General features: G+C 38.6%; 1 long non-coding RNA gene across 1 annotated transcript; it reads left to right on the top strand.

Annotated features, from left to right (window-relative positions):
- The first annotated feature begins 7 nt into the window (after positions 1-7).
- Positions 8-11,769, top strand: LOC112540097 (uncharacterized). The gene is made up of 3 exons (XR_003084165.2): positions 8-336; positions 2,643-2,716; positions 7,121-11,769. It is a non-coding gene; the product is annotated as an uncharacterized LOC112540097 (long non-coding RNA).
- The last annotated feature ends 280 nt before the right edge of the window (positions 11,770-12,049 follow it).

Below are 12,049 nucleotides of genomic sequence, written 5' to 3' on the forward strand. Positions count from 1 at the left end.
AGGCAAGGAACCACATTTCCCAGCATGCAGTGAAAAGGAAGTTAAACCTACCTGACGCAACACACATGCGCGATCTAGGTGATGGTTACGCCCATCTGAATGCTGTGTTTCGTTTTATCTTTTTAAGTAGGAATGTCGGCTAATGAAGGGTTTTTGTCCTATGCTCCTTAACCCAGTAGGAAGCTCTGCTAAAAACTGTATTTACTTTTGATCAAACACAAACGGAGTCGTATTCTAAGAGAATTAAATAACAAAGATTATTGTAGAACCTTAAAAACGAAGCCGACTGACGCATTTATAGGAGAACCGGCTCAACTGAAAACGGCAGACTCCCTTGTAAGTAATCATGGGCAGGATTACGCTGTAAAAGATTGTAAGCAGTCTTACACAGGTTCCTCTGGAAACAACCCAATGACGTGTGATACTTCTCCATACAGAAAAGAAGATTTGAGAATGTCCTTTTGAGTTTGTTCTTTCAAGAAATCTAAATGAATTAATTCCTGTATTTTATTGTAAATTTCTCAACGTTCTTTTCTAGATGATTAACAGAAACGGATTTTAGGCTTTTGCTGTTCTTTGTACACTGACTCCTAATCCACTGATATGTAGTGATACGAGTATATAACTTTTTAACAGTGATAGGACATACTGTGCTAGCAATATGGGATTTAAATTAGGAGCCCTATTGCAACAGTTGAGTGGGATGAGATGGCTGCTTTAAATTAAATGAAGAACGTCCAAAATGTTCACCAGTTTATGCATTTAAAAAATGACATATGTCTGAATTCCAAAGTTATTAAGAGATGTTTAGTCGATACTTGTTCATTAGGCAGTACATATTTTTAGTAGGTTCTTGAAACATAGTACTTAATCTTGAGAGTTCAGTAAATATAATGGTGAAAATACCTTTACCAATCAGCTTTTACGTAGAAGAAAACAAACTTCATCATTGCTAATGCTGTAAAATAGTTCTCTCCAAACTCACATTAGTGTGAGCTGGTATCTCTAATAATCAGGGATGATGGAAGTTCTTGTCTAACAAATCAGAGGGCTGTAAGTAATAACTCCTGTGATAAACCACACACAATTTATAATAAGCTTGCAGAAGGAATCCTGCTGGATCAGGCCAAAGCTTATTAGGCCAAACAATGTATGCCACAGTGGGCATATTTACACAGCAAGACTGATTCAAATCACAGATAAGTTATTTACCTGGAGATCTAGTGTTAATAATTAAAAAAAAAAGTCTATCCTGGACAACAGCCATCTTTGATAGTTGCCTGAGCTACTTTTATCCTATGTATAGGCTATGACTTCCCTTTTTTTTTTAGATAAAAATGTTATGGTGAACTATGGTGAATCTGAGCAACCATGGATAGGGTGGGAGGGAGACTTTCTGTTCCTGTTTCACACATAGCCTGGGTACAATGAGTAGGTTATAGATTAGTGTTAGGGTAGCAGGGAAGGAAGATCACATCCTTGGTTTTGCAGAGTATTTATCTCTTTTTTAGAGTATATTGGACTGCAAAAATTCAGAAGACCATAGAGCTTTGCTGCCACCTAGTAGTCCCCCAGATTTTTGCAACCCAGGTCTGGTAAACTCTACTCAAGCTTCCCACCACTGGAGATCATAAGAAAGGGATAACTTTAAAGTTAGCTTTCTGTTTTAGGCTGAGATGACATAAGGAATTCAGAACCATCCAATATTAAAAACGGCAGTAAATTCCATACTTTATATTGGGCAAAGAAGGTACTTCCTCTTACTGATCCTTAAACTTCTTACATTTAGTTTCACTGGATTTTTTTTTAATTTGAATTTATAAGCTGCCTAACTCCAATGGACATCCAATGGATGACCCTGAAGTCCAGTATTGTAAGAGTAATAGAAAAACTCACACCATGCTGAATTTTAATAATGTATTATGATTCCTGTTAACCATATTTAGTCTAGTTAAACAGAGTTGGCTTCTAAGTGTCATTTTTTTTCTTCCCTCTCCCCACACTATGGGATTCTTTTGAAGGGTGGGTGGAATTAAGTTAATCAGATCCATGCTAGTGTAAAAGGGTGCCACTTCTAGGAGCTCTCCACCAGAGAAAGCTTTGGTCCTAATTTCAAAGATTGCACCATCCCCAAGCCAGAATACTATGTTTCATTTCTTCAGTCAATTAAACTTTACTGGTGTTTAGAATAATGCCCCAAAGTTTTCTGCTGGTATAAATGAGACATGTAGGGCAGACTATACTCACACATCAATTTCACTGTTTTCTGTAATAGGCGTAGGGAAGACATCCTTCTCTTCAGTTCAACTAGTATTGTATTTGACAGATCAGAATGGATTAAATGTGATTAATATTATAATATAGTGCCTAAAACTGAAGTGAAGATTTTGAAATCATTGATTTTTAAAATCAGTAATAAAGATTCTGGTCTACAAATAGAACAATACATGAATACTTTTCATTCCTCTATATTATGATGTTCGAGCTTTCATTATATGAAACAGGTAAATCTTCCTAGGTTTATTAGATAAGGGATTGGAACTGTCTTTACCCTTGATTATTCAAATCATATGGCTCAACATTTCTGTTGCTTTTCATATTTTCATAGATTTTGGGTTTCTTTTTTATCTTTCATGTCCTAGGCAGCTGGGCAAAATCAAGAAAGCAAGATAGAAAACTACAGAGATTTCAGTAAGGCATCTAATGCTAGTCTGAGGTAAATACAGAATCTTGGAAACTGTAAGAGGAATTTCCTACCCTCATTTATAGTGAGTTAATTAAGGTGGAATTTCAGTGAATAGTTTGAAATACTTCTTCACAGGTTACTTGCCACCTGAGCTAAGTTGCCATTTATAAGATAATTGACTGACTGACTTGCTCTCCATTTCTTGATTGTCTAAGGTACTGTCTAACTAATCTAGAATTTTTTGGAGGGTGTTAATAAATGTAGATAAGAGTGAGCCAGTAGATCTCATGTACCTAGATTTTCAAAAAGCCTTTGATAAAGTCCTTCACCAAAGACTTCTCAGTAAGCTTATCAGCCTGGAATAAAAGGGCAAGTCCCCTTGAAGATAAGCAACTAGCTAAGGAATAGGAAACAAAGAGTGGGAGTAAATGTACATTTCTCACAATGGAGGGATGTAACTAGCGGGATCCCTCAAGGTTCATACAAACTAATGAGATAAGAGCTAACAGTGGCTGATGAGGAAAAAAATCTTGGAGTAATGGTAAACAGTTCAATGAAGTTGTTGACATGGTGTGCATTTGCTGTAAAAAGGGCCTACCGCATGTTCGGGATAATAAGGAATGGTACTGAAAATAGAGATGCCAATATGATAATGCTACACACACACACACACATTTACATACATATATATATATACACATTTATAAAAGGTGCGATCACATCTGGAATATTGTGTGCAGTTCTGGTTGCTGCACCTCAAAAAGGATATACAGTAATAGAGCTACAGAAGTGTCAGAGGAGGGCAATTAAGATAATCAATGGGGCTGGAGCAGCTTCCCTATGAGGAAAGGTAGTGACATTTGGGGCTTTTTAGTCTAGAAAAGAGGTGAATGAGAGGGAACATGATTGAGGTTCACGAAATTATGCATGGTTGGATAAACTGGACAAAGAGAAGCTATTTTCCCCTTCCCAAAATATTAGAACCAGAGGTCGCCCAATGAAATTGAATCCTGAAAGAATCAGGACAGACAATAGGAAATATGACCTCATTTTGGCACAGCTATGTTAGCTGCTAATAAAGATATACTAAGGCACTTTGATATTAAGAGCCATCGAAACTAGTAATCTCTGCCATTTTTAGAAACATAGTGTTGGAAAAAGCCAGTGAGCTCTATGGAGGTATCCAGATCAAAGGCTCCCCTACAGATGGCTATCTATTCTTCACCTGACTACTTTCAGTAAAGGAGAGCCCATTGGAACTTGCCTTCCTATCATTAAAACCATTGTTTTGTGTCTTGCATTTTAGAATGATAGAAAATAGAAACTTTTCTTCTTTATGACATCTTTCAAGGCTAAGCATTTCCAATATGTTCAATCTCTTTTCATAGGATTTAGCTTTTAAGCTCTTGATCATCTTCATTGGCTTTCTCTGCACCTGTTTCGGTTCCTCTAAATTCTTCTTAAAGTGTGGTATTTGGAAGTGGACACAGCTTGTTTATTATTTATTTATTTATTTATCAATCCAAATATGTTGCTTAATTTTCCAATTCTAGGCAGTTTACACCTATGAGACAAAACATTAGTCAAATCATAAAATCCGTTCATAAAGCCAATAAACAAAACTATTATAAAATAAATATAAGCTAAAGAAGAGTCTGACCAAAGCAGAATAAAATGGAACTATTACTTCCCATGATAAGGAATCTATATATGAACCTATGAGCTTCACAAGATGGATGTGTATTTTTTTATTTTTTTTTAAATTAATTTTTAAAATATTAGAAACTAGTGCTTGATTTTTGTTGTTCCAAGAAAGTCAAAAGTTAAATATAGACTTAAGAGAGGGCTGTTTACCAGTAAAAAAGGAAGGTATAAATTTTATAAATAAATAAATGAAACAAAATATTTACAGTTTTTTTACTGGTTTCATACACTGCAGTAAATTATAATGTAGTTTTACTTATTTATTTTCCTTCTTTTTCAAAATATTTTTTATATTGCCACATTCTGGAAGGATACAGGTTGTCCACCAGTGTGACTAATCCTGTTCTGTCCCATGCCCAGCCTGAACCCTAACTGGAAAGGGTTCTGGTCCTTCTAGGCCCCTTGTAACTAGAGTGCTATCACTATCTCTACAGCCTTTTTTCCAAAAGGGAAGATTGGACATTGGATAATAGTTGTCCAATACAGCTGGATCGGAGGGATTTTTCAAGATGGAGGGCATCACTTCCTCTTTGAAGGCAAATGGCATTAGTGAAGCATTGACAACTTCCCAGATTCAGCACTTATGCTTCCATCTGCTGAAGGGGCCAGGCCAGGTCAGGGTTCAGCTCCAAGGTGGCAGAGCTTATGCAGCACCCTATCTACTTCCTCAGAATCCAAAGGATGGAATTAATCCCACAGAGCATCACAAGACTTTACCTCTGTCATCAACATAGAGCCCATGGAGTCTAGACTTGGGTAAATTTGAATTATTTTTTTTCCAGCAAAACGTGGCCCTCAAAGCTTATTCATCCTGTGGGGCAACCTTCTTTACTCTCACTTCAAAAAAGTATTGGGTAACCCTAAACAAGGCTGCTGTGGCACAGTTCACTACCCTGACCACCATGGTGTAAACTTTTGCTGCTTCTGTGGCATATACAGAGAGGCCACTGGATAATTTTGTGAAATGCTGTGATCACCACTATATTCTAGAGTTGAACCAGGCACTCCAAGGAACTGCCTTCCTGATTCCTAGAGAACTCCTCAAGTGCCCTTTTAAATCCATCCTGATCCATGAGGCATGTGGGACAGAATCAACTTAATGAATCCCCCTGCTCTGTGGAGGTTCATGTGGCAACTAGCCTCAGATGAACCAGGGAATGATCTGATCATGGCAAAAGACTAACCATCACATTCTCCATATTTCTGATAATCAAGCAGTGCACAGAGGTGAAGACCAGGTCTAGTGTGTGACCACGTACATACATCAGATCTGAGATTACTTGAGACAAACCCATAATTGCTAGTGGGGGCCATTAATTCTTGAACTGTCCCTGAACCCCATCTCGGGGCATGGAAATTGAATTCCCCCAGCACTAAAAGCTGGGGACAGTCCAACATCAGCCTGGTAACAAAGTGCAGGAGTCCAGGAAGTGATTTTGCTATGCAGCAAGGTGGGAAGTACACAAGGAGAATTCTCCATTCTTTCTTATATCACATAAGGGCCCTCAGAAGCAACACCCTTAGTTGCTACAAACTTTCTCAGAGGACCATTGCTACTCCTCACCTTGGCATGTGGCTGATACAGCTCAGAAAACTTGGGAGAACAGACTTCAGTGAGTATTACATTGCCACCCTACCAGGTTTCAGAAACACACACTAGTTCTGCCTATTCATCCATGACTAAATAATGACCAAATGTGGTCTTATTACACAGAGCTGGAATTTATCACCAGCAGCCTGAAGCCAGGGCTTCCAGCAATCTGCTCACCTGACCCCCAGTGTGAGGACACTGTGCTAGAAACGGCAACCAGCACCAAACTGCAGGCTGCACTTGCTCTGGGTTGCCCAGTGCCTCCCATCATATTTTCTTCATCACCACTGAAATAAATCCACTGTTCTTCCATAACTCTCTCTTAGATTCTATCCCTTATCTCTCAAGCCAAGACAGCTATCTCTGAGCCCAGTCCCCATCATCTACCAACTTCCCTCTCATCTACTGTCCCACACATCAGTTTTCTAGGCAAGCTGCTTCATTGGCTACCAGTCACTCACACCTGTTAAGTCTCCCACTTCAACTATACATCCTCACTTTCATTTATCCACCTACCCTTTCCCATTCCTTTCCTTAAGGATATATCCCTATTGCATCCTCCCCCATTCCCACTTTCACTAGGGCTGATGAGGGCAGGATTCCCCACCTACTTGGGGAAGCTCACTCTGGGGGTGTGCATTCTTGAGTTTGTCTCTCACCCGTAACTGCTTGGTGCTTGCTCTGTGATGAGTACAGTATAAAGGTTCTTGTTGATAGTCCAGTCAGTAATCCTGCCTTCTAAAGGTGCCCAGACTTCCCGCAGGACTTCTGGCAGCTGCTCGTGCCTTCCAGCCCCTCTGACCATTCTCATTTACACCAGATGCTTATGGATGGCAGCTCAGCCTTCCCAACCCAGGTGACGGTTCAATCTCCTAACCTGATGCTGCTAAAATGGAGGTGAGCTCAACAACCTTTTGCTTTCCCTCCACCAGCTGCTCTTCCACCCAGTACATGAACCTCCATTCCAGTTGGTGCTCAATCATCATCTTTCACACCATACCAGTTCAGGTGTTGATAAATCCCTGCTGTCTTCACTTTTTAAATCTAGTTTTCACTTTCCATCTTTTGCTTTAAATTTCATTCCACCAACCATGGCTTTCACCACCTTCTCTGTCTGCCTTGATCCTGTTTCATTTCAGACCAACTGTTTGTGTGCATCTGCCCATCTGTTGCTGACCCAGACAAAGGGATACCAGGAAGAATATGTCTTGTGTCCAAAATAGTGCAGAAAATCTTCAGAAACAAATAACCAGGAGGAAAACATTGGAATGTCTGAATTTCCGAATAGCTGACCAATTGGAAACATAGGCTATCTGGGAAAAACAATGAGCCTCTGAATGTTTTATGCTGGGGGGACTGCATCCTTCTCTCCCTTAATAAGTAATCAATCCAATAAACAGTTTTTGCTGACATTTTCTTGGTCTTGATGAACTTTGTAATACAATCCTGTGATAAATCTTTTTCACACATTTTGTAATGGACATAAGGAATAACCTTGTGGAAAGGGAAGAGCCACAACCCGTACAATGGTCAAATAAAAGAGGGCTTAGTCCAGGGCAGAAATGTGTAACCCAAGTAAATACCTCAGACAAGACCCTCCCTAGTTCTCACAAAGATAAAGGGAGGCGGGGTGGGGGGAGCACACCCAGACTTGCAAGATTCTGTTTCTGTAACCTTGTAATAAAAGTATATTAGCATGCATGACTTTGGTTTCCTAGTCTGGTCTACCCTGACCGGCTGACACATCTGCATACTGCTGAGAGAGCTCTCTTGCCAGGTTTCTCGTAACAGTGTTATTTGTCTTGCTCCTACTTCAGTCTCCCTCCTTCTCGTGCTGATGCTGATGCAAGTCTCCTTTTGGTTTAGTATGTTTTTGAATTCTGCCATGGTGGTTTATAAACAATGTTTTACGGCTTAGTGGTATTATGCAAGCCCAGCCAGTTAGACTGGATTCAGTGCATGAATTCAGTATGCTGTATAATAGAATTACACTTTTTTGATACGTAATTTCAGGGCATTCCCCCCCCCCAGAATTTAAAATGCATCATAGATGCTGTCAAAAGTTATGGAATATGGTATCAAAATCTGGGTTAACTAGTTCAATGATTATTCAGTAATAAGATGTGATTTTTAAACCTATTTTCCAAATGCAGCAAGAGCTTCAGAAATTAAAATATAACAACAAAAATAAACTAAACTGTAGAAGATTGGAGTCCAAATAAGGATGAATAAAATCCTGATAAATGATTATTGATCATAATACATCATTATTTGTACAATTTTAACATTATTTTACATTGCTGCATTCACTGCGGTCCTCATTCTATGTTTACATGTACAGATGTCTTTGTAATGTAAGATATGTAATGTAAGATAGTTATTTACAGTCTTCCTCTTCTGGTTAGCTAGTTATAGAAATTGAAGTAATTTTAGTCACAACTTTTTGGGAGATCATGGTGACTGATAAAAATAAAACTAAACAGCATGATCTTCTCAGATAACTTTCTAGCTGAGTTTATTACCCAAATATGGCAGGAGTTAAGTAAGCTATCACCAGAAAAAGATATCATGATCATCTTGAGAGTGGAATGGTTGCATTTAAAATAAAGGCTGAACAAAAATACTTGTTTGATATTGGTATAGCCAAGTGGATATTCTCATTTAATAAGTGATTGGTTATTTCAGAAATGTTTTGTATTACATTGTACTTTTCTGGCTCCTTCAAAAGTATTAAGGCTGGAGTCCCTAGCTACTTCTAGCAGGAGAAAGGTGGTGTTAAGGTAATTTTTAACTGGTATCAGTCATTTAAAATATTTCTGGTAAAACTTAAACAGAAAATTAGATGAAAAAGCAAATGGAAACTGCTTGAAGATACTTGAAAAAGATGTGGCAATGTCAGTTTCACTTTTAGCTTTCACCAATTTGAATTGGGTGACACTGACATGAAATTGATAACTAGTTATATTTATTTACTAAATAGTTGGGTGTAGAATTTTTGTTAATAAAGATTTGAGTTTATTTAATGTATTGAATAAAGAAAATAAAATCACCATGTTATCTCAGACTGAAGCTTTTCTTTTCTTTTAAAACCACATGCACTAAAGACTTGCTAAACTCTGTGATAATTTTAATTTTGGCTTAATTGTGTCTCAAGCTATTACGATTTGTAAGCCATGGTTTACAGGTCTGGATATTATGCAAATTAGTGGAGATTTATTTACTAAACCATATTTTATCAATCTATGGTTTACTGCAAAATGCAAACCATCTAAGTAATGGCTTATTTAACAATGATTTGTTAAATAAGCAACAATGAGGTTTGGTCTGTAGATTATGCATACTTGCTGAAATCTCATAAATAGGATTTATTGGGACATTTTGATTCAGCAAAGAACTAGCAGGCAGGATAAAAGCTGATATTTTAGTATGATTTTAATTTAAAACTTTAAAATATCTGGCTTCCATTTTGAGTCTGTTTAAACCAAGGATTATGGCTATAGAATAATATTTGTTTGTGGCTTGATACGTTATGTGAATCCTGCAAATTGTGTCTTGTTCAGAAAAACATAAAAATAAAATCATGGTTTAGCACACACATGAAGCCAACCAAAGGGCAACAGGTATATTGTTACCTGTTAACTAGAATAATGCATGAATAGATACATAAAGGAACATGACCCATCCAAAATAATTTAAATTAAAATAGTTTATTGTGGACATACATTTAGACAGTTTAGAATTATATTTTTAAAAATAGAAAATATTTAAAATTATAATCAATCCAAACATCTGTTTATAATCTAATTCAATATTGTAATTGATCCCCCTAAATTCTATATTTCTGTTCCTGAATTTTTTTTCTTGTTGCCTATATAAATATTTAGAATAAAAACATTGACAAACCAGTTTGCATGTCTCCTTGACCTTTTGTGAATTTTATTTACACATAGTCTTTGTTAAATTAATTGTTACATTCCCTTGCTAAATGATAAGTGTAAATATCATGTTCCAAGCTACCCTAAATGGTTCAGAAATAGAAAGGAAGAATGTTAGCATTTTCAACAGGCAATAAATACCCCAAATTGTTGGGGGTTGTTAAATGTTAATACAAAACCCATGAAGAGGAGAGAGGATTTGTTCCTACCTCATGGAGAGCCATGAGGAGAAGAGAAAGAAAATCAGGGAAACTGGAAAAAAGGCCTGATCCAAGCCCCTCCCACACAAAGCAGCAAAGCTAGGCCGCAGTGAAGCCACCCCTCACTTTGTGCTCGTGTGAGACAGGCTTGGCTGAAACCCCATATTTTCCAACACCACTTCTTTTCAACCTTGCATGTCTCTGTGTCCCACAGTCTTTAGTTTTTCTCTTAGTTCTTGATAACTGGTTCTCAACAACGGCTTCCTGAAGATGTCCGCTGTCATGTTTCCTGTGGGACAGTAGTCTAATTTGATTAACCCTTGTTGCAACTCTCTCACCACATGACACTTTACATCAATGTGCTTAGTTCTGCCACTTACTTTCTCTGACTGTGAAAGTATGATGCAACTCTGATTGTCTTCAAAGATTTGTATAGGGGTTGGTTTGTCTATACCCATGTCTTCAAGCAATAATCTAAGCCACACAGTCTCATTACATGCGTCTGTTGCTGCCACATACTCTGCTTCTGGAGAGTCCTGTGCTATTGTACTTTGCTTGTGACTTCCCCAGCTCACTGTTCCACCCCCATAGAAAAATACATAGCCACTAGTGGACTTATGTTCAGCAATGTTTTCTGCCCAGTCTGCATCTGTGAATCCCACTAGTCTAGGATTCTTAGTGGCTGGCAGTTTTAGTTTTAGGTGCATGGTCCCCTTTAGGTATCTTCCCACCCTCTGACACCAGTCCAGTCTCTCTGTGTGGGCGTGCTTGTCTTTCTGCATAGAATGCCCACTGCAGCTGCAATGTCTGGTCTAATGGTGATGGCTAGATACAACAATTTTCCTACGGCACTTCTATATTCATTGTTCTCTGGCAGGAGATCACTGGGTTCTTGTTGCTTGTGGAAAGCTGTCTTCATCGGTGTAGGTGCAGGATTGGCATTTTGCAATCCTAAGCTTTCCAACAGTCCTAGAATCTTTTGGTTCTGACTTAGAAGAAAGCTCCCAACTTCTTCTCTCTCGATCTATATTCCTAAGTAGTAGCTGGCATTGCCCAGATGTTTCACTTCTACTTCTCTTATTTAGTTGAGAAACAATAACATTAAAGTCCCTCTTGTTATTGTGGCAAATCATTAAATCATCCACATAACAAAGTACGGTATATACACATTCCTCCCATTTCTGTGTCTTGTGTATAGGCAGGGACCAGCTTTTCCTTGAACAAAACCCTGGTCAAGAAGTATTTGGTTTAACTTCTTATTCCACGCTCTGGCCGCCTGCTTCAGGCCATAAATACCCTTCTGAAGCTTGCAAACGAGATGCTTGGTATTGGGATTAGTGAAGCCTGGAGGCTGTGTCATGTAAGGCTCTTCTTCTATCTCCCCATGTAAAAATGCAGTTTTAACATCTAAGTGTTCAACGTCCATGTTCCTGGATGCTGCTAGACTTAGAAGCATTCTAATTGTGGCGTGTTTCACAACAGGAGCAAAACATTCATCATAGTCCTATCCATATTTCTGTGAGTAGCCTTTTGCTACCAGTCTGGCCTTGTACCTTTGTACTTCACCATTCTCGTTCTGTTTTACCCTGAATGCCCACTTACAACCTATGGCCTTCTTGCCTTTTGGTAGTTTAGTTAAAGTCCATGTTTTGTTTTTGTACAGAGCATCTAGCTCCTCCTGTGCTGCCCTTTTTCACTTACTTGCCTCATCTGCTGGCATTTGCAGTACCTCATTCCACGATGCGGGTTCGCTTGGTAGCGACGACCTTGCAAAGTAGGTAAGTCTGTCAGCCGGAACTCCTTTGTTGGGTCGTGATGAGGATCTCAGAGCAGGTTCAGGAGCGACGACTGGTGGTTCACCCTCTTCTGCATCCTCGGCCTCATCATCTGTCTCTGGTGGAATCTCTTCCTGGACTTCCATCTCCCTCTGGGT

This window comes from Python bivittatus, unplaced genomic scaffold, assembly GCF_059951505.1.
Source record: "Python bivittatus isolate LINGU-HERP-01145 unplaced genomic scaffold, Pbiv_v1 ctg000350_np1212, whole genome shotgun sequence".
In the NCBI taxonomy this organism is placed as follows: Eukaryota; Metazoa; Chordata; class Lepidosauria; order Squamata; family Pythonidae; genus Python; species Python bivittatus.